The sequence below is a fragment of the Drosophila subpulchrella genome, chromosome X, assembly GCF_014743375.2.
Source record: "Drosophila subpulchrella strain 33 F10 #4 breed RU33 chromosome X, RU_Dsub_v1.1 Primary Assembly, whole genome shotgun sequence".
Classification (NCBI taxonomy): Eukaryota; Metazoa; Arthropoda; class Insecta; order Diptera; family Drosophilidae; genus Drosophila; species Drosophila subpulchrella.
This window is the reverse complement of record NC_050613.1, coordinates 2521263-2540681: the sequence shown is the minus strand read 5'-3', so window position 1 is coordinate 2540681 and position 19419 is coordinate 2521263. Positions and strand designations below refer to the sequence as shown.

The 19419-nt window shown below is 41.0% G+C and overlaps 1 pseudogene; it reads right to left on the bottom strand.

The window, feature by feature from the left end:
• Positions 1-11694: 11694 nt before the first annotated feature.
• LOC119558309 overlaps positions 11695-19419 on the bottom strand; it is a 29267-nt pseudogene continuing 21542 nt past the window's right edge.

Below are 19419 nucleotides of genomic sequence, written 5' to 3'. Positions count from 1 at the left end.
ATGGAAACCTGACATTAAATCAAGGCATGAGAAATACTTTGCTCTACCTAGTTGGTCCAAGATGTCATCAATTCTTGGGAGTGGAAATTTATCAGACAGAAGTTTTTTGTTGATTTGACGATAGTCAACTACTAGTCGCCATTTCTCTTCGTTTGAACCCGGAAGGGTTTTCTTTGGGACAAGTAGAAGTGGTCTGTTGTATTCTGATACAGATGGCTCGACTATATTGTCTTTGATTAATTTTCCTACTTGTTTTTGAATTTTCTCAACTTGGCTGTGCGGGCTTCGATAATTTTTTATATAGATCGGTTCATCGTCCTTCAATCTCAATTTCTGCTTGTAAAAATTGTTTGTTGTTATTGATTCGGTTTCAAGACCGAACACGTCAGTATATTTTCCACATAGTTCCGTTAATTGTTGTTTAAATTGAATTGGAAAATTTTTCTTCAGTTCTTCTATGATGTTTTGCTCTCTATTACTTGAAGTGTTTTGAATTACATTATAATCGGAAATTGGTTCACATTTTAAATTTGTTATACTAACCAATTGATCAGTACTGGTTGTGTTGAGTAATCGGACAAATGTATTCTCTTTTGATGTGATAGTATTTGCAACGTAAATACCAGGTTGAATCTCCTGATTTGGTATTAATATAGTATCAGTATCGGACATTACTTTGATTTTTCGTACTACTTGAGATCTGGCTGGTAGTAGAATTGTATTATTACCAGAAGTATATGTTATTGGGATATAAATATGAATGTCTATATTATTTGGTCTTATTATAAACCAATCCTCTGTAGGGTTAAGATCTATTTGACAGTTTAATTCTTTTATAAAATCTATTCCTATTATTCCATCACATGGAATCGCAAAATCTTTACTTACTATATGAAAATTGTATGGAATTATATATTTGTCTGTTTGGAGTTCTACTGGTGCAAGTCCTTTGGATTTTATGATTCCTCGCCTATTCCTTGAATATTTATTATATTTTTTATTTGTATGTTGCTAAAGGTATCTGCATTTTCTTTTAAAAGTGAAATATTTGCTCCCGTATCCACAAGGAACGTAAGATGCCTTCCTGTTTCTGAATTAATAAATGGTACGAAGATATTGAGATTGAGGTTTATGGTATATACCGTTGGTATTTTTAATTTATTGTATCAAAGGGGTCTGCGAGTTTCCCGAAACTGGCTGGGTAAAGCGGACATTATTGTTGTGTTGTGTGTTGCCGTAATTGCCTGTATTTTGGTTATTATTGTTTTGTATATAATTTCCACGACCTCTACTATAGTTATTGGTCTGGTTATTATAGTTTCGATTAAAACCATTATTTTGGTTGTAACCGCTATTTCTGTTGTAGCTGTTATATTGGTAATACCCATTATTTTGGTAGTTACCACGACTATTTCCTCTACCTCTACCACGGTAGTTACTTCTGAAGTTGTTACCTCTATAGGCCGGTCCTTTTCTGGCAAATAGTATTGCGTTTGCATTACCCGTCATTTCCGTACTACACTGTATATATTTGGTGACAGCCTCATTCATTGATGAGAAGTTGCCTGCCTCAAGGATTGTTTTGAGTCGGCCATGCTCACAATTTTTGACCATTGTGTTTATAGCCTCCTTGGTGCTGAATTTAGTGGAATTATAGTGGATTCGTTTTGAACTTTGTACAAGGTTGAGTCAACTATTTTTGATTTTATGACTTCAACTGCTATTTCTTCAAATGTGCCTTTGGTTAGGTTTACTAATTTCAAGGCTGTTATAAATCTTTGAAGGTTGATTTTTTGTCCGTTGAATTCAGGGATAGCATTTGCTATATCCTTAATATATGCCCGTTGGGCAACAGTTTCGTCCGTCATTGTTCTTATTTGGTGTTGTTCGATTTCGCAATCGGATTCAATTGTTTCCTGATCTGATAATTCAGATTTAAAAAGTACAGCTGGAATTGTGAGATTATTTAAATCTTTCTCTTCTACTTCTGGGCTGTTAAATTCAGATTCTTCTACCTGTACTGAGTCGACTTCTGGTGGATCTGATGATTCCAATTTGTCCCCAGTTTCTACTTTCAGAGGGGTGTTCAGAATGATCGGTATTGAAATATTTAAGTTATACCTTTCTTTTATAGTTATTAGGTTTGATCGAAGTCTGGTTAGAAATTTTGATACTTCAGACCAACGATTTTTATCTAGTCGATCTCTTTGCTCATGTATTAGTATACGCGCATTGTTGAAGCGAGTTACTAATATTTCTGCATGTTTATTTATAGTGGCTTGTTGTATTGATCTATTTTGCGTTAATGATTTATATGATTTATCGAAATCGCTTTTTAATTTATTTAGATCCTTATATAATTCACTCCATTCCATTATAATATGGATATGAATTATTCTTGTACACCACTGAAATTCTAGCACTACCTAATATGTCATTTTCGCTTACAATTGTTCTCACGTGGACACCCGGGATGGTGCTTAATACCATCGCTTTTTGTTTATTAGAGCAATGTATTAATGGTGAGCTTTCTAGATTATATGTTGACATATATACATTTTCAAACTCATAGATAGTAATTGGGGTCGTTGAGACCAATGTGATAATTCTTTCACGAAAATATTGATCCCTCATATAGGTATTGAAAACTGCTTCTGCATTCATTCTGTTTGTTTTGTTTATCTACCTATACTTGTGGCCATAATAGAAGAAATTGTAAAATTTTGTTTGTTTTTTTTTTTATTTATATATTTTTTTTAAAGTAAAATTTTTTTGTTTGCTTTCAATAATTCTTGAAATTATAACTGGCAAGTTTTGTTTTGTATCCTTTTATTTTTTTTAAATTTTATCCAGGTCGTTTGCTCGACTCTGGAATCTTTTCTTCAAACACCTATTGTGTAGTTTATAGATTTTTAGAAGAACACTTGCTGACATTATAATTAAAATTATTATTAACAGAATTGTTATCGTTTCTAAATCAATATTTTTAGATTCTATTCTATTAACGACGTTCGCCGTTGAATCGACTACTTTTGTGTCTACAAAACCCATTTTGGGAATGTTTTCCAAAATTCTATATTTTATGCCAAGTATATATGGCGAATCTTTTGATTTAGATATGCTATTATTCATAAAGAAAAATTTGGAAAGAAAAGAAAATATTTTGGATAGTAATTTTTCACATGGCAGATTTACAATTTGTCGCTCTATATAATTAAAATATCTGCCATATGATTTTAGTACAAAGCCTAACAAGGGGTTAGTAGTTTTCAAGCAGCGTTTTCACGCATCGGCTTGAGTGTAAGATTTTAATATTAAGGTAACTTAGGCATTGGCAATTAATGCAGCCTGGTTTTCTTTGCACCAGCACGAAGTTTGTCCTCAATCTTTGTTAGTTCGGCCTTGTGTAGTTGTTCTTCTTCAGATGTCGCTGCCGTCTTTATTAGATCCTTAGCCAACCTCCGTTGGCGCAAGAGTTTACTTCTCCTGCCGCTCCTCTTCTTCTTTGGTTTGTCCTTCTTCTGCTGGCGTGCCCTGTACTCAGCTATTGTGAGGGGGCGTGGTCCATCGATGGGATACACCTCTAAAGCTTCTTTTAGACTCGGTGCGTCCCTTTGCTCGACAGGAGCAGCTTGGTCCAGTCCAACGTCGTCGTTTATGTTCATTACTTTTCCAACGTAGGTGTAGGAGGAATTGCCATGCCTCCCACACTTTTTTATCCTCTTATGGTCATCCCTGGCCTATGGGTTTAGGCGGCGCCGGTGCTGGTCCTCGCACAGGCAGTACGTAGATTATTTCTCTAATAGCTTTTCCTCAGCATATGCATCATTCCAATAACATTTGTTTGTTGTACATCTTTACATAACCATTTTCTTCAAAAATTTTTTATTTTTGTTGTTGGTGCACTTATTTTGGTTTGTTTTACACAATTCGGTTTTTGTTGCACTTCAATTGCACTTCAAATTAAAACTTTGTTTGCTTCGGCTGCGACATCACTGTCACGGTCGCCATGTATTAATTATATCCAATTTATAGATGTGTGTTATTTCCTCAGAATAAATTAAAAGATTTGGTTGTAGTGGCCAACGGCCAAGCTTGTTCTTTATTCATTGATGGTCATAATTCGAGTGACTTACAGCTAGCTAATTGCGGCTGCGCTGCCTGCAAACATTGGCAGCGGCCGTCATGTATATATCAAAGTATATGCTCACAATTGTATTTGTGCTGGTAGCACCAAGAGCGCGAAAGAAGTTGTACATGCATGCTTTGTATGTGTCTGCACTCAGGCCATGGGAATATGCTGACACTAGCACTTCCCATAAGTTGGGCTCTGAGGCGCATTCATATTTCGGCTGGCCGCAAGAGTTTAGCGGCCGGCACTTTTGTATTTGGTTAAGTACACTGTAACACAATGTTGGTGTCGGTACAGTGGGTACTCGCTACAATGATACATGCATACTACAGGTGCATCCGCTGAATTCTCTAGAGCAGCTAGAGACTGCTGGTCTAGTTTTCTTCTGATAATAAAACCTAGGAGTGGATCCCAGGATTTCGTGCTGACTTCGAGGTTTTTAAGAGTACTCATTGAGTTTTTGATAGTGTCATGCAAGGTCTTAGTTGGCGCGAGGAGCCGTCTATAGGCTTATAGTCAACCATTTTTGCTATAGCGGCGAATACTATTATCTTTCCGTTCTGGTACCTGGCCTTCAATCGTAACCAGGTGTCGTCATAGCCACCCTGTGAGAAGGCTGTGTCTGTCAAGATGTTCCTCGCTTCACCACGAAGCGAGCTCTGTAGAATATGTAGTTTTTGACTGGCCGAATATGGTTTGTTATGTACCAATTCCACAAAGAGATCATGGAACCGTGGCCAGTCTAGATACTCGCCGTTGAACTCCGGAATGCTAATTGGCGGAAGTCCCAAGTTTAGGCTCATTGGCGCGTCGTTTTCTCGAAGCAGGTTCATTTCGTATTCCTCGTATAATGTGCGGAATTGAGCTAGCTAGCTCTGCTACTGCCAGAGCTGCGGCCCCAGGTGTGCTGTCCAATTCGTCGTGGGCTTGCCTCAGTAACGCCCAATGGAGATCCAAGTGCCTTTGTAGGGCTGGGGTGACGGTTGGGGCGTTCGAGGCTAATGTTAATGATGACTCCAATTCGTTGCATCTTCTCTGCAACTGTCGGATCACCGTGTCAATTGAGGAATCTCCTTTGACTTGATCTCTTGTTGTGATCTTGATGTTGGCCGAAGTTCGTCTGGGGGCCTTCGGAAGCCCGCTTCCAGTCGGCATGTTGTCCAGAAAGATATTCTGATATTTTTCGACCAGCTCCTTAAGTGCTACTAGTCGTGAAGAGTACTCACTTCCAGTGGGTAATGCCGCTTGTTGGACTTCTTCATCTAGGTCGCAAAACTGCTGCCAGAGATCGTTTAACTGAGTTAGCTTACCGGAATAATAGTCGTCTCGGTGGCGTCGGTCGACAGAATCCTTGCCATAATTCTTAATGAGCTGTTGGATTTTCCCTTGCAGCTCGTTTTGGGTGTCTAGTAATCGATTGTGTAAGTCGATTCTTGTAGTAGACATGTTGTGTGTCTTGGAAACAAAGAATCCTGAGAAGCCGGATAAAGCTGTGTGTCCTGTGAAGCTGGATGAAGCTGAGTATCCTGTGAAGCTGAATGAAGCTGAGTATCCTGTGAAGCTGGATTAAGCTGAGTTCCTGTGACGCTGGAAGAAGAAGCGTATCCTGTGAAGCTGGATAAAGCTAACGATCCTGTGACAGTGGATGACGAAGCGTATCCTGTGAAGCTGGATTAAGCTGAGTTCCTGTGACGCTGGAAGAAGAAGCGTATCCTGTGAAGCTGGATTAAGCTGAGTTCCTGTGACGCTGGAAGAAGAAGCGTATCCTGTGAAGCTGGATTAAGCTGAGTTCCTGTGACGCTGGAAGAAGAAGCGTATCCTGTGAAGCTGGATTAAGCTGAGTTCCTGTGACGCTGGAAGAAGAAGCGTATCCTGTGAAGCTGGATAAAGCCGGCGATCCTGTGACGCTGGATGACGAAGCGTATCCTGTGAAGCTGGATGAGCTAGGGTTTCCAGGGCGGGTGGATGTAGTGAACTTAACGGGTCTTCTCACCAGTCAGAGGTTCAGCTTTTGGTAGGAAGGGGGTTGCTGAAGTGTGATCCTTTGTTGGTAAAGGATCACGTCGGGGTCACCAATGTTTGTGCCTAACCGAAGTAGGCACTTTTGGGTCACACCGCGGGACAAGGGGGTAAGCACTTGTCGCTGGCACGGGGACGCTTTGATGGCAGGACGATCGCGTCGCGGCAATGGTAACGATGGTTACTGCAATGCCGGACCACAGGCGATGCTGAACTGCGCTGAGGTTGAGCTAACGTGGTTAGCTGCTAGTTGAGATAGTTTATTACGAGCCCTATACCCAGAGGTAGGATGTAGAACCGCGGAGTTATGAGGTGTGTTGATAACTGATTTATTGTTCACTTGAGACATTATTATATACTACTTGGAACACGGAAGTTTAGTGTAATGATTAGTGAAGTAAGCTATATTCTAAAGTAGGTCAGGGAATTATGATTATGATAGCTGTTTGAGTAGTTGGCTCGGCTGACACTGCAAAATGTGCTGACTGCATTGGCGAGTCAGTATGCCGTTGAGTCGGTGAGACGGTGAGTTAGTGAGACAGATAATATGCTGATCAGCAATTCTCATGCAGTGAGTGCTACTGAGCGCCTGGTACTGTTCCCAACTTGGCTACTGCTTGATTTGTTGGGTGTGGTTATGTTGAGTACCTTTGTGTATGAACAACGGTCGTTTCAACAACCATTTACAGCAGAAACTTCGAGAAGCAAAACTAGCCATAAACTGCACATGGAAATCGCTGCTAGGGAAAAAGGACGTCCCAATGAGTAGCAAGTACAAACTGTTTAGTGCAGCAATGCGGTCAATCCTTTGTTACGGCGCGCAGGTCTAGGGCATCTCACCTTATGAAGAAGTTGAAAGCCTTCTAAGATTGTTCTTAAAGAAAATATTTCGTCTACCCAGATTTACTCCGAACAGGATGCTATATCTTGAAACAGGACTGTCGCCGCTGCATATCTTTACAGCTGAAATGCATTTCTGGAATATCCAGAAAGTTATAACCATGCCCGAACATAGGCTGCGACGAATTCTAGCGAACTTTTTGGTGCAGGAGCGCAAGCAAAGGGTCATAGAATGGGAGACGCTTGCCGAGACCTACGGAGAAAGGCTACAGTTAGGCGATCCTTCACAATGGTCGCAATGGGCGAAAAATATTCTAGCACTTATAGACGAAACCTATAGGTCTCAGTTCAAAATGGAATCAAGGAGAAGCACAACTCGGATGTCTCATAGGTCCCTTAATTATGATTTGGGACTCGGTAACTATTTTACTGACGCTTTCACCGTTGAGAAGACTCGTACCATTTTCATGGCCAGGGGAGAAATCCTCCCACTAAGCTATATCCCAAACGTGACAGCCAGCGACACGGTGTGCCCGATCTGCAATATGAGGGAGCAGGAAAGCGTCGTGCACTTTATAGGACGCTGCCCCATTCTACGGGAGATCCGCCTGCTGCATTTTGGTAAGGCACAGTTGCAACCGCGGGATGTATTCAATTCGCTGGATGGGCAATGTTGGTCAACTCTCTACAGCTACATCAACCAGGCTCTAAAGTACCGAAACAACATTTTAACGGAAAGCTTTTAAACACCTCATATTATAAATCCAACACGAAACTCAGCTCACCTAGTTGTTAAACTGATTGGTAGAACGATCTGATATCTGGGGCAGACCCGGGAAGTCAGGTGTAGTACACTGTGCAGTTTTGACACTGGGAAAGCGGAGATCGACAGAAGGTTAAAATAACCAAGTCGATGTATTTCATTTCCTTTTTTTATTCTTGTTTATATAAAAATTTGTGATTCTTCTTTAATTGTACACTTATAATGCCGTTTGTTCAATGTTTTTTTTTAAATAAAGAATACTACTACTACTACTACTACTTCATATGCCACTGTGACGGATTGCTGCTACGAAATATACTGCTCTTGCCTACCGTCAAATTCCGGCATACGATGTCTGAAGGTTCATCGCATTTAATTCCATCTATTTTCGAGATTTGTTCTTGAGGCGGATTCATGTGGAGTCTTTTATTTGCTCCAGTCTGGCTTGTTGAAGGTTCTGACATTTTGAGAGTTTTTTTTCGAAATCAGAAATTCATTCTTCCACTTTGTTTTTATATTTCTTTTTTACAAATTTCTTATATAATAATAATAAAATGATAATAATAATAAAAAAAGGTTATTCTTCCTTTTCGCTGGGAAGTTATGTTGGGAGTTACTAACTCAGTTGCTACGGCCCTTAAGGCACGATAACCAATTTCATAAAATAATTCATATGTAACGGCTAAGCCGGAGTTCGTTTCTAGCGATCCTCGCTTTATTGGATATAAAATCAAACTAAGCTCTAAAGTTAACATAAAGTCAAATGGCTGGCCGGATGCCCGTGGCAGACCGCTGACCAAGGACAAATTGCAAGAGTCGTACGATCGCTGGCCACCAACAAGACAAAGGCACAGCCCCTAGCGGTGCACTTTGCTGGCTCAGCTCTCGGACACCATAAGGGCAGTACAATATTAGGGTGGACCCATAAAAAATAAATGTGTGATATACAAAATGTATGAGAGTAATATATGAAAAGTATAAAGATGATATATAAAAAAAAATATAAAAGTGATATATAAACATTTAGGAATGCGATTAGTAATCATGTTAAATTTAGAAGTGGTAAAATATAAAATTGGCCTGTCTAGCCTATGCTGGGAGCTGATTGTTAACTTGGATACCCGTTGGAGGAGTACGATCTGTGTTATGGCGTGGACTTCACAGGCTTTAGCATATATAAATATATGTATATTTTTCTATACATAATTATACCCTTGCAGAGGGTATATTGATTTCAGTCAGAAGTTTGCAACGCAGTGAAGGAGACGTTTCCAACCCCATAAAGTAATATATTCTTGATCAGCATGACTAGACGAGTCGATCTAGCCATGTCCGTCTGTCCGTCCGTTACTACGCAAACTAGTCTCTCATTTTTAAAGCTATCGGGCTGAAACTTTCCCAAAAAACTTAAATCTTTTGCAGGTAGTATATAAGTCGGAACCAGCCGGATCGGACAACTATATCTTATAGCTCCCATAGGAATAATCGGAAAAAAAAATTTTAAAAAATTATTTCTTTGGTGTTTTTTAGCATATAACCTCCTAAGCTTGGAAATAACATTTTTTAATTAGTTCTGAGTTTCGAATTTAATTTTATCAAAATCGGACGACTATATCATATAGCTGCCATAGGAACGATCGGAAAATTGGTAATAATATGAAACAAATTATAGCTTCGGTGTTTTTTGACATATTATCTTATACTATTGGGAATGTCATTTGTTGTATTTTTAAATTTAATAATTATAGCTGCAAAGGTATACAAACTTCGGCTTGCCGAAGTTAACTTCCTTTCTTGTTTTTTTTTATTATTGTATGGATTTCTATGCAACATTCACAAATTCATATGAATAACATAGGTTTTGACAAATACGAGGAGGGGCCCTCCAACGACCACCTACCTATAGGTGTTCTTTACCCCAAGATCTGCCGCACGCATGTTTACAGTACTGGTGCCACCCTTCACTAGGCTTATACATCGTATTTCAGTGATATATGGGTAAATTCTATTATTTATTCTTATGTATGTGGCATTTATATGCCATATCTATACAATTCATTCAAATTTTAATGTATATTTACTATACATATTATACATTACTATTCCTTATAGGTATTATACCTACAAGCCATATCCATACGATTCATTTATATAAATATATGTATATTTTTCTGTACATAATTTTTTTTATTATTGTATGGATTTCTATGCATATCCGCCATAACGCCAACGACCACCTCCCTATAGGTGTTTTTGACACCAAGATCTGCCACACGCATGTTTACAGTACTAGTGGCACCCTTCACTAGGTTTATATATCTTATTTCAGTTATATATGCGTTAAATCTACTATTTATTCTTATGTATATGGCATTTATATGCCATATCTATGCAATTCATTAATATTTCAATGTATATTTATTGTTTTATACATTATTTTGACATATAAGGCATAATTATTTTATTATTATTTTTTATTATATAGGTATTAATATACCTATAAGCCGTATCCATACGATTCATGCACTAAATTAAATTTCCCAAAGTTATTCTTATATATATGGCATTTATATGACATATCTATAGAAATCATTCACATTTCAATGTATATTTATTAAATTATACATTATTATGCTTTATAGGTATTATAGGTATTATACCTATAAGCCGTATCCATACGATTCATTCACTAGTGTCGCCCCTCACTAGTTTGTTCATTCACATTTCAATGTACATTTATTATTTGTAGGTATTATAGGTAATTTACATACCTATAAGCCAAATCCATACGATTCATTCACTAGTGTCGCCCCTCACTAGTTTTATATTTCTTATTTCTGTGATATATGGGTAAATTCTACTATTTAACTTATTAATATGCCATTTCTATGCCATATCAATACAATTCATTCATATTTCAATGTTTATTTATTATAATATATATTATTATGCTTTATAGGAATTATACCTGTTCTTGCCTAAGTGAACTAGACAAGGTTCGGGTCACTCCGCGGGACGAGGGGGTAAGAACGCTCGTTGCGGGCACGGGGACGCTGTGTATTACAGAATGATCGCGTCGCGACACGGATGACTACGGGTAGCACGGTGCCGGACCACAGCCGATATAGGACTGGGTGGGGTGAGTTAACGAATGTTCGTGTAACCGGGAATCAACAGTGTGTTGGGGTAACGCCGCGGGACAAGGAGAGTACTGAACAATTGTCGCAGGCACGGGGGCACTAGATAGAACAGGACGATCGAGTCGCGACACAGGTAACTAGAGTAGTACGGTGCAGGACTACAGGCGATCGAAGAACTTTGCTAGGGTGAGTTGACGAGAGTCACCTGGTGATGGCAGTAATAAGTCTTGTGGAAGTTTGGATTTGTAACTGGCTTTATTGAGCTGTTGATCAGAGCATAAATACTATAATGACCCGGAAACTTGGGTGTATAAATTATCTGCTATGTCAAGCCTCATGTTGGGGTTTGACCTGCATTTGGGTGACCTAGTTTAGCTTCTGGTGCGTTAACTGTGCGTCAGCAGTATGCTGCTTGGTGGCTGTTCCGCTGAGTCTTGACCGAATGTCCCATACTTGCAGCGTCGGCACTATATTGTTCTGCTACTGTGCGCCTGGTCGCTGTCCCGTATAAGTTGCATTGATCGTATGTTCTGCTCGCTGACAACTTACAACTCCGTCGTGTTGGGGGTTGCGTGCGTTTGACCCGTGCAGCGCAACCTTGCTAGACGGAGCCGAGTAACCTTGGTTACGAACATTCTCCCCCCCATTGACGGGTTCGTCAATAAAAGCGGAGAGTAGCCACTATTTGTCAGTTGTCGATATGTTGCTCGTCCCTTATACGGATCTCGTGTTTCAGTTCCCATGAGAGGAGAAGTATACTCGTCTCCCACAAGGACTGCACATTCTTTATCCAAATGGTCCTAACATCTTTCGTCGAGAAAACCAACTGTGGATACGTAGTCCGATTGGTTTTGTTTGGCGTAATCTACGATATCCATCTGATCGCGCTGTCCAACTTCATCCTGAGTCCTTTCTCTTTTTGGACGACGGGTCCGTCCTGGTTTTTCGGCGTGCTGTCCTGGCCTTGCACCGTAGCAATAATCCTGTTTTGCGCGCTGACGTGTCATCCTGGGGTGATGAATCAGATTCCGGCGTTGAATGCGATATTGGATCTGCCTTTGTCAGTGTTTAATACTTAATAAAATTGCTTACTTTACCATTAAGTATGTATATAAATTTTTTTTTTTTGCTGAGGTTTCGTTAATCATCTATAAAAACTGCAGTGTTCTTTGCGTCGGGTCTCAGTTTGTCTCAATGGTGCTTGATGATCATTGCGAAGTCGTTTTGGACCTTGACGGTTCGTTGCGTTATAGTTGTGTTCCCACCTGTTGGTCTTTACTGGATAATATCCCAGGATTTTATGTACGTCGTAAACGCCGTATGGTCTTGACCGTACTCCGTGTGGTCCTATTATAGATGGCCTTCGGTATCCTCCCAATCGGCCTGTGAGGGTCCATGACGGCTCCTTCATCCTTCTTCCTAATAATCGTTTTACTGTTGTTCGGTTGGCTGTGCTTGCCGTTACCTTGCGTGGTCCTCCAGTGCCGGACGCCGATCCCCTGGAGATGTATTATGATTCCAAAAGTGATTCGGGTCATGAGTAATAACCACGTCCTCTTTTTTTTTTTTTGATTCACTTTAAAACTAAATATATTCTGAAATAGCAATGATTTTATATTCTGTGGTCGTCAGCGTTTTCACCCGACCCATAGGTATTGGAGAAGTGACGCTCTGTTCTGCGACGTTCTCTTAGTGAAACATTCTTGTATTTTTACCCATTCTGATGAGTACAAAAATTGCTGCTAGCAACAGTAATACTACGAGACCTGCTGCAATGGAGATTGGTTTAACGTAGTTCACCTGCGTGTTCGATGTTGTCTCTGAATCCCCTTTTTCTAGCTGCTCTTGAAGTTAATGGACTTCTCCCTGCAGGTGATTTAGGTTGCCCGTTGTACTGCTATGTATGGTCGTGTCTTGATGACTCTCCTGTATTGGTCTCTTAAAAGAATGTGTAATAATTGTCGCCGGTTCTTTCTCTATTGTCGACCTTAACGATGGGTGTCCCTGTAACGTAACTATTGGACTCCTTGCAATGCAGTCCGCATTCATCGTCATGATTCCATTATTATGCACTTGTATTTTTCCTCGTTCGGCTCCACAAACATAGGTTAGCGTTATCTCCTGTGTTGTAGCTAAAATCCAAGAATTTGGAGCATCAAGGGGATACCATATGCTTGTCGTGTTAATATTTTTGGGTTTGCAGATGGGTTTTTGTTCAGCTTGAATGGCTGCCAGGGTGCATTGGAATGGCTCGTGCGCTGGACCCAACGTAGTTTGTTTTAAACTGCACAGCATTGGTGCTTTTGACATCTTCGTGCACTGGTTCAGCTCCTCCACGGTTGGTGCGAAATGTCGATCTCGATGATCACTAATCGCTAGATATTTGGTTTCTGTCTCCGTTGGGATTATATGATCTTGGGTAGCTACTGGAATTGGTGTCAATTGATATACATCGTACTCCTCTTCATCCACTAATGGTATTTTAGTATGGAATATAAGGGTATCGTCCAGTTCATGGACTTCTGAGACCATCACCTGATAAACGCATGAGCGGTTAGATCCGATACAACTCCTAAATGTACCGCCTTGGTGGCAAAACAACAAAAAATGGCTAAATAGACCTAATGAGGTTTCTTGCCACGGATTTTGTAATGCACAAGGAATGGTCCGCAATAATCCACCCCACTAATGTTATGGTGGGGAATGAAGTAATGATTCCTTGGTACCCTGGAATGCTGTACCTCCGTCATGTGATTCAAACGTTCATACTCATCCATAAAGCTCATATATCCCTCTAGCATTGCTGGATCCCGTTTTAGCCGACGTTCTAGACTGGAAAATCTCCGTTGAGCCAAAGCTAATGTGTTTCCTAGTACCCTTGGATTTTCTGCGAATGGAAACCTTACCATTAGTCGTTGATCCGGGCAGAATTTGACGTTTGATAGAAAGTGTTCTTCACAAAGACTCTCTCGGACTGTCATTGCAGGTACTCCGGTGTTAAACGTATCTAGCTTCCAACATTTTTCCAGGCCTGGTAACGGATCCTCCCGTGTTATTGTCGTGATATTTCCTGCTATGGCTGCTGGCAATCGTCGCCTAACTGCGCCGAACACAATCCACCCAAGAGAGGTTTCTTGTAGAGTTGGCTTATCCGTCCCCAACTCGATAAGTCTCGGTCTTACCAATCGAGAGTATACCTCAGCTCCCAGAAGTAAATCTATACGTCCGGGTCGCCCGAACCATGGATCCGCAATCACTACTGTGCTCGGAATACTAAGTTCTTCATCTATGAATTCCGACGGTTGGTTTTTCGTCAGTTGTGGTAAGATAAACACATCGATCTCCTTCTGAAAGTTTGACCTTAACGATGACAGCAGCAAACGTGCCCGTGACGAAGATCCCTGCGTATGTTGTCCAACTTCTTGAATACCTTGCGATGTGCTGAAGGTGGGGAGCGCAAGTTGATCTGCCATCCTTCTGGACATGAGATTTAGCTGAGAGCCAAGGTCGATGATTGCGCGACAATTTTCTCGTTTTGCGGTTTGTCCTTGTACTGCCACCATGGCTGTGGCGAGTAATGCGTACGTATTCGGCTGTTGTTCGAGGGCCAATGCAAACACCTTGTTGATCATTGGGGCTTTCTGATTTGGACCTGAAGCATCCATTGCTTGCAATGGTTAATCTCGGGTAGCAATGGCAACAACCGGCGCCGTGGATTCTGGATGTTTGTGCAGCATGGAATGATGCCGTTGACGACAAAACCGACAGGTCATTGGAGATGGGCAACTGCTTGTCTTATGGTAGTTTGACAGACAGTTGGCACAGCATGAAATCTTCGTTATTGCCTGCCGACTGTTGTCCGGATCCATTCTTCGAAACATGTTGCAGGATAACGGCCGGTGTGAGCCCATGTTGCAAATTTTACAACTGTTCTCTCGTGATACCAATGTTTTTGTATGTCCCATGGGTTGAGCATCCAATGTTTCCAACATGCCGGACCGACATTCTAAAAAGGCTAAAACCCTTTCCTGCAACGGGACTTCTGTCGGCGAGTTGGCTGAATCTTCGAGAGCGGCTTACGTATACTGATCTAGTTTTCGACGCACTAAAAGCCCTATAATTGGATCCCAGCTCTTTGTGCAGATTTCCAGGTTTCTTAACGTACTCATTGAATTTTTAATCGTGTCATGTAAGGCCCTGAGTTGGCGAGAGGCGCCATCTAAAGGCTTATAGTCAACAATTTTTGCTATGGCGGCGAATACTAGAATCTTTCCGTTCTGGTACCTGGCCTTCAATCGCAACCAGGTGTCGTCATAAGAAGGCTGTGTCTGTCAAGACGTTCCTCGCTTCACCACGAAGCGAGCTTTGTAGAATATGCAGTTTTTGACTGGCCGAATATGGTTTATTGTGTACTAACTCTACAAAGAGGTCATGGAACCGTTGCCAGTCTAGATACTCGCAATTGAATTCCGGAATGCTAATTGGCGGAAGTGCCAAGTTTAGGCTCACTGGCGCGTCGTTTTCTCGAAGCAGGTTAATTTCGTATTCCTCATATAATGTTTGGAATTGGGCTATATCTGCTTCTGCCAGAGCTGCGGCCCCAGGTGTGCTATCCAATTCGTTGTGAGCTTGCCTCAATAACGCCCAATGGAGATCCAGGCGCCTTTGTAGGGCTGGGGTGACGGTTTGAGCGTTCGAGGCTTATGTTATTGATGATTCCAACTCGTTGCATCTTCCCTGCAACTGTCGGTTCACCGTGTCAATTGTGGAGTCTTCCTTTACTTGATCTCCTGTTGTGATCTTGATGTTGGCTGAAGTTCGTCTGGGGGCCTTCGGTGGACCGCTTCCAGTCGGTATGTTGTTCAGGAAGATTTTCTGATATTTCTCGACCAGCTCCTTAAGTGCTATTAGTCGTGAAGAGTATTCACTTCCCGTGGGTAATGCCGCTTGCTGGACCTCTTCATCCAGATCACAAAATTGTTGCCAGAGCTCCCTTAGTTGTTCTAATCTACCGGCATAATAACCTTCTCGGAGTAGTCGGTCGGCAGAATCCTTGCCATAATTTTTAATGAGCTGTTGTATGTTTACTTGCAGCTCGTTTTGGTCGTCTAACAGTCGATTATGTAAATCGATTCTGTTTTGGTTTGTCTGCTCGATGAATGAAGTCGACATAGTGCAGGTATTCAGTAATTCGTAGCCGACTGCGGTTCTTAAGCTAGGCTTGACAGGCTATTGTGTAAGGACGTCTTACCTGTGCAAATCGGCGTGTATGTTGCCTACGTGGAGGGCGGATGCTGAAGTGTGATGAGGGGGGGTATGAACGCTCGTCGCGGGCACCGCGACGCTGTGTATTACAATATGATCGCGTCGCGACACGGATGACTACGGGGAGCACGGTGCCGGACCACAGGCGATATAGGACTGGGTGGGGTGACTTAACGAATGTTCGTGTAACCGGGGATCAACAGTGAGTTGGTAACGCCGCGGGACAAGGAGGGTACTGAACACTTGTCGCAAGCACGGGGGCACTAGATAGAACAGGACGATCGCGTCGCGAGACAGGTAACTAGAGTAGTACGGTGCCGAACCACAGGCGATCGAAGAACTGTGCTAGGGTGAGTTGACGAGAGTCACCTGGTGATGGCAGTAATAAGTCTTGTGGATGTTTAGATTTGTAACTGGCTTTATTGAGCTGTTGATCAGAGCGTAAATACTATTATGGCCCGGAAACTTGGGTATAAATTATCTGCTATGTCAAGCCTCATGTTGGGGTTTGACTTGCATTTCGGTGACCTAGTTTTGCTTCTGGTTCGTTGACTGGTCGTCTACGCTGCAATCTCAGAAGTATGCTGCTTGGTGGGCTGTTCCGCTGAGTCTTGACCGAATGTCCCATACTTGCGTCGGCACTATATTGTGCTGCTACTGTCCGCCTGGTCGCTGTCCCGTTTAAGTTGCATTGATCGTATGTTCTGCTCACTGACGACTTACAACTCCGTCGTGTTGGGGGTTGCGTGAGTTATAGTAACTTATAATTACTGCTCCTGATGGTGATAACATTTTAAATGAACACTTGATGTCTTCTGTTCGGTGGTTCCAAATGGATTAATTTTTATTGTGGCTTGAGATTCAAACCAAACCACCGCCAAAGAATTTTATGTGTGTTTTTCTAATTCTCCATATTGCCAGTACCGTTATTAGAGGCACCAACATACCGTATATTACGGAAAAATGTCTTTCCTGTACTTTTCCTATGTACACTTCTTTTTTGAGGTTTCTCATATCTTCGAGATGTAAAACTTATAGGTTTAACTCCTGTTTGGTGTTATTTATAAGTATCTACTTACTTATTGTAGTGGTAAGTACTATATGGTCCTCTTTATGTTTCATAACTTGGCCATCATACTTTATGCCATTTATTTCGATCGAACAGTTTGCATATTTGATTGCTATCGTCCCCGATACTGTCATATCTTCTCCACACGTGTTGTTTACAGGTAAGTCCAAGGCATTGAAAATGAATATGTGTCCATCCTCAGGTGCCAAAACCATTTCTCTCCCCTCTAGATTTACTAAATCGCATATTGGTGGCTTGTTCATTAAAATCTTCCTTAAACACTCCTTTTCCTTTATATCAACACCGAACTCTTCGCTCTCGCAAATAAAAGTTTCATTAACTTTTGAACATTGGTTGTTAAAGAAGCTTATTTTATACTTATTAATTGCTACATAATTTGGTATTACTAATAAATGTGTCCCATTAATTGGAATTTGTATAACATGATATAATTGATAGACAGTTGGGTCAAAAATTGGAGCTCTTACCCTAAATATTATGTCTGTTTAATTTATTTGGGCCTGTATATTTATTAGTTCATATACTTGTTCCTTTGAACCAATTTTGAGCCCTTGACTCTCGACAAACTGTATAATTCTATTTAATTCTGTCTCTGCTAAAATGAATTTAGGCACAATGCGAATTTTCGCCAACAATATTGTTGTGTTTCCCCTTTATTGTTTCTTCTTTGTAATATTTTAATTAAAAAAAGATTTGTAATTTGTTTCAAACTGCCATTTGGATATAGTTGCCATGGGCAGATCTTTATTCCGTAATTGTCAAATCGAGAATGAATTACAGCTAGCTATTTGCGGCTGCGCTGCCTGCAAACATTGGCAGCGGCTGTCATATATATCGAAGTATATGCTCTCAATTGTATTTGTGCTGGTAGCACTGAGAGCGCGAGAGAAGTTGTACATGCATGCTTTGTATGTGTCTGCACTCAGGCCATGGGAATATGCTGACACTAGCACTTCCCATAAGTTGGGCTCTGAGGCGCATTCATATTTCGGCTGGCCGCAAAAGTTTAGCGACCTGCACTTTTGTATTTGTTTAAGTACACTGTAACACAATGTTGGTGTCGGTACAGTGGGTACTCGCTACAATGATACATGCATACTACATCTCCCTCCTTTTTAAAAGTAACGTAATTCTATGAAGTTATTTTCTTACTATATGTGTATGAAATATAAATGAACATATTGTTTTATAATAATATATATATATATATATATATTTTTTTTTTTTTATGTGTTATTTATTTAATTTATTATTTTTTTTTTTCGAATCAATAAGTATTATATATTTAAGTAGTTTTTTTTTTTTTATTATATTTCCATTATAATTATGGTTCTTAATTTATGTATGGCTATACGTGATGTTTGTGCCTAACCGAAGTAGACACCTGCAGGACGATCGCGTCGCGGCAATGGTAACGATGGTTACTGCAATGCCGGACCACAGGCGATGCTGAACTGCGCTGAGGTTGAGCTAACGTGGTTAGCTGCTAGTTGAGATAGTGTATTACGAGCCCTATTCCTAGAGGTAGGAAGTAGAACCGCGGAGTTATGAGGTGTGTTGATAACTCTTCTATGTTCTTCTTAAATGCAGTGATCTCCTGCGCTAACAACCGTAGATCAAAATATGATATTATGGTCCATTCTGCGGACATCAGTGCTATTCTATTTGTTAATTCTACATATGTTCCTGTGTTGTTGGGTAATGGGCCCACCCTTACGGGAGGTTCTGCCGTGATTGGGACGGCTTGGGCGGCTTTGGCCACGACCAGCCAAACTATGATTTTAAACATAATCTTGGGGATCGTCTCACACTTTCCGTGACTTCTTTGGATGCCTTTTGGGTGTCTATTGGCAAGATCGCCAATCGGTGAATTGCTCTCGTGCATTCTCCTGCTGAAGTCTGGATGTTGACGACTCGGATCGCACCGTCCCTTCCTGAGTGTACTGCCACTACTCTCCCTAGTGGCCACTGCAACGGTGGGATGTTGTCCTCCTTTATTACCACAAGGTCTCCAATGGCCACCGACTTTTGTTTTCTTGTCCATTTTGACCGGTTCTGTAACTCTTGCAGATACTCGTGGCTCCATCTTTTCCAAAACTCCTGTCTGACCTTGTCCACGTGCTTCCATCGTGTCACTAGCCCCGATCGTACTTCCTTGTTGTGAATGTCG